The 4,197-nt window shown below is 46.1% G+C and overlaps 1 pseudogene; it reads left to right on the top strand.

Moving 5' to 3' along the window:
* The first annotated feature begins 386 nt into the window (after positions 1-386).
* Positions 387-1,054, top strand: LOC147117545 (uncharacterized; annotated as a pseudogene).
* Positions 1,055-4,197: the final 3,143 nt, after the last annotated feature.

Genomic DNA, 4,197 nt, shown 5'->3' with positions numbered 1-4,197 from the left:
ATGCTCAAACCCGACACCAACCCACCTCCAATTTCCACTTCCGGGTTTAACGGAGGTGTGTTTGGTTGCGTGCAAGTAAACTGCTTGCCGGAGGCGGGTTGATCATTATCACAGGCTAATGAGGCACATTGGAAGAGATTTTATCAAGGTTTGCGTTTAACGCTTCCAGCATGGGTTTTCCGGGGCTCGAGAAACTCGCCAGTGAAACAGAGATGAGATTGAGCGGCATTTCATTGGGGTGTTTAAAGTTGTGATTGCCCATTTTGAATAAAGCCACACTGATTACAGTTGCTTTCTCAGTTCTCTCTGGCAAATGTTTTGCAGAGAGTTCTTGTGATCATTGACATGTTTCAGAAGTTTGGAGGCTTTCAAACAGACAACATCACATGGGAGGCACCATGGATGTTTTTGATAGGACATCGGACGAGGAAGACACTCACCATCCACTGCAGTGACGTCGTGCTGTGCTGGGATCTACAGGTGCATAGGAGAGAGGTGCACAACATAGATCTGGACAACACAGATCTGGAGAAAGGAGCTGAAAACAGCAGAGAGGAGAATAGAGTAGAGAAGAGCAGAGAGGAGAGTGACAGAGGGGCTGCATCGCAGGAGGCAGTAGCCACTTGAGAGGGTCTACAATAGAAGCTTAGCTTCCTTGACCTATCTGAAGAGCAGTGCTTCCGCAGGCTCAGATTGACACGGCAAGTGATTGCACACATCTGCAGCCTCCTTCAGAAGAACTGCTCCCTGCTGGACCTGGTGGCCACACATTGCCTGTCGCTGTCAAGGTCACCACTGCCCTCAATTTCTTTGCCTCTGTCTCCTTCCAGTGCACCACTGGAGACATCTCAATGGTCTCTCAGTCAGCTGCACATTAATGCATAAGGCTGGTCATGGATGGGTTCTTTGCCACAGTGTCAACTTATGTCAACTTATCCTGTGACGCCAATAGCTAGAATAAGTGGGCAGTTGGATTTGCATATCTGGCTGGCTCCCCACAGGTACAGGGTGCCATCGATTGCACACACATGGCATTCCAAGCACCACCAGATGAATCAGGAGTTTTTATCAATTGCGAGGGATTTCATTCCATCCAGCTGGTGTGCAACCACAAGAAGAAGTTCATGCAGGTATGTGCCAGATTCCCTGGGAGCTGTTATGATGCTTTAATACTGCAGCAATCTAATATTCCAAACCTCTTCATACCAGGAAGCAGAATTAGGACTGGCTCATAGGAGGCAAGGGATAACCCCTTCAAACTTGGCTCATGACATCTGTGAGGAACCCCACCAGGGGTTTCATTTTTTATTTTTCCCTCTGTGAGTCACTAGTTGAACCTGTGAGCTGTTAGGGCAAAGGTCGTAGGCTGTATATGCTGTGACCGTGTACCCTCAGAAGGAATGAGGTCCTCTGAGGAATCATCATCATCTATGTCCACAAACTGTTGCTCTACGCGTGAAAGCCCTGGAAGAGAAAAGAAACGGATATGTATTAGTCCTGGCAAAGTAACAATGTTGACAATTGTAATGTACTTGGGTAGAACAAATGAAAGACAGAGGCACGATGAGTTGCTAGTCCACGTGCTTTCTTTATTAGGCCAGAACAAACTGGGCATGTTCATACCAAACCATGTGATAATACACAATAACAACAGAAAATGCTGGAAAAACTCAGCAGGCCAGGCAACAACCGTGGAGAGAAAATAGAGTCAACGTTTTGAGTCAAACTCTTTGTCAAGACAGTCTTGACAAAGAGTTTGACTCGAAACGTTGACTCTATTTTCTCTCCACGGATGTTGCCTGGTCTGCTGAGTTTTTCCAGCATTTTCTGTTGTTATTTTGGATTTCCAGCAGCCGCAGTATTTTGCTATCGTTCTAATGTGATAATACATTATGGGGGAAAAATTCAGTATCGCCCCGTTTGGGGCACGATTATCGGCCATGTGCAAAGTTTAGCGCCTGGCGTTAATTATCGCCTCCAACTGCAAACTTGGCTTTTATCGCCCATGGAGTTGAATGGAGTGCTAAATCAGGCACTACACACCTCTCTTAAGGCACAAAGGCTGAGGAACGAGGCGCTACCTCAGAGCGCTGGTGATGCTCATGTGATGTCAGTCAGCAATGGAACACAGACACAATGGCGTCAGTTCTTAAAGGGGAGGGTTGATCTTGCTCTCCATCCACATCCTACTCATTGCAGCCTTGAATCTCGGCCTGGAGAGACCTGTACATCAAATCTGCTGGAAAGGACAATGGAGAGGCCCAGGGAAAGAGCTCAGAGTGCAGTTCCCATAGTCTCTTCTAAATCATGTAAGGGGTTCTCCTCTTTGGATCGCAGAGGTTTCTCTCTCTAGAGGCCCCTCTCTCCCTCTTGCACAGTAAAACCTTGAGTGGTTCGCCCCACTCACCCCTTAGGTTCTAGACACTGGACTTAGATGCAGGAACTACAATGCAGAGAATACTCTTATAGACCAAGTTTAACGAAACAAAATGAAATTTTATTGCATAAGGAAAAACAAATCAAATGTAAGCAAATAAGAGGGTACATGGGAGGGAAAAACAAATCGAAATACAGTACTAACTAAAATAGATACAGGCATATTATACTTTACAAATGTCATCATGAAATGGGGAAACACACGGAACATCGAGGGACAACAACTCATGTTAATTATACCCAAAATGCCCACCCCCTTAAACCTATCTAGATCCGATTATGAAGGGCCAGATACATGCTCACCAATCCAGTTGGAAAAATATAGAGTTTTGAACCAAGTCTGCGTTTTGATCCCCTCAGGCGTCCTGTTTCCGCGTGGTCAGTGGAGCCACAGCGAGCTGCGCTACACTCCTCTCTCTCTCTCTCTCTCTCTCTCTCTCTCTCTCGAGGTGAAGGTCACGGGCAGGCTGGGCACTGGCAGGCCTGGACGTCGGCAGGGACGGAGACCATCTGTTTGACCACGGTTGGAGAGGTCTCTAGCTGGTTACCATTTTCATATGGGTTTCCTCTGTAGGGCTGCTGCCCTTTTGTCTCGTCAGTGGCCCGGGGTTTGTCGACGATCTCCCGATGGTTACCCTGGGGTGGGACGCAGACTCGAATCCCCTTCTTGGCCGATGTTTCTCCACGGCTCTCACAAGGACAAGCTCAAAAGCGTGTCTGGCTGATCGTTTCTTCTCTCATCGCACTCGATGGCTACCCCGGGACCCCCAAATATGCTTCTCAAGAGAAGCCTTTATCTCCCGCCAAATCAAGGTTAGTCTTTGTTTAACTTTTGGCGGGCTTGTATCACAACGGGGTAGTTATTATATTTAAACTGCTTTCGGGATGGCCGGTGATGGCCATCTCTGGTCTGGAATGACCTTGTATTGTTTTGAATGTCCTCTTGATGTCTTTATTGGGTCTTTGATGCTCCCCTTATGAATATAAAACTGTTTCCCTTTGTCTGGGTAAACATTTAGATGGCCTTTATGTACAGGCCGATCTGACTGGATCTGCATCCAATCCATATGTATGTGTTTGTGTCTGGTTTTGTTTTCTCAGAAACGGCTTCCAGAACTTACTGTGGGTTGAATCCACAAAGGCTGTCTGGGGACTGCAGGAACCATTTTAAAGTGTCCAAAAAGCTAGTTACGGGGTCTGGTGGCCATTGTATATGCCCCTTTTTCCTGGGCTTCTTTTAAAACAGTCTTTAAAACAAGGCCTCTTCTGCCAATAGACCCTTACAATGTTCAATTTACCTGGCTAGCAGCCTTTGCCTCTGAGCTCTGACCAATTCCAACCTTTTACCTGGTTTACGGTAATTCACCTGGTCAGCAGGCTTTTGCTGCTGCACTCTAAACTAATTTACAAACAGCGGTTTCGAATCGCTACCCCTCCTTCAGTTCTGAGTGGAGGAACTTATAATTAATGATATTAAAACGGACAAGTGGTTTGGATGAGAGAAAAATCAAGTTTTATTACCTAAATAAACTACAATCAAAAGAATGAACTATGCCACACAAACACAGTAATTACAGTAAAACTATATAATAGGGGTGTTGCAGATGGCAAAAACGAGGGATGAAATGGCTACAATGTTATTTAAACAATCTTAGCAATTCCCTTAAATCACCACCCCAAACTCCTGCTAGGTTGCCTTGTTGAGGAGTCAGAACACCCTGCTCACCTTTGGTCCAGCAAAGTAAGAGAGAGAGATAGCTT

The sequence above is a fragment of the Somniosus microcephalus genome, chromosome 5, assembly GCF_052327205.1.
Source record: "Somniosus microcephalus isolate GS21.2 chromosome 5, FLI_Smic_1.0, whole genome shotgun sequence".
Taxonomy (NCBI): Eukaryota; Metazoa; Chordata; class Chondrichthyes; order Squaliformes; family Somniosidae; genus Somniosus; species Somniosus microcephalus.
This window is presented reverse-complemented; position numbering and strand designations above follow the sequence as displayed.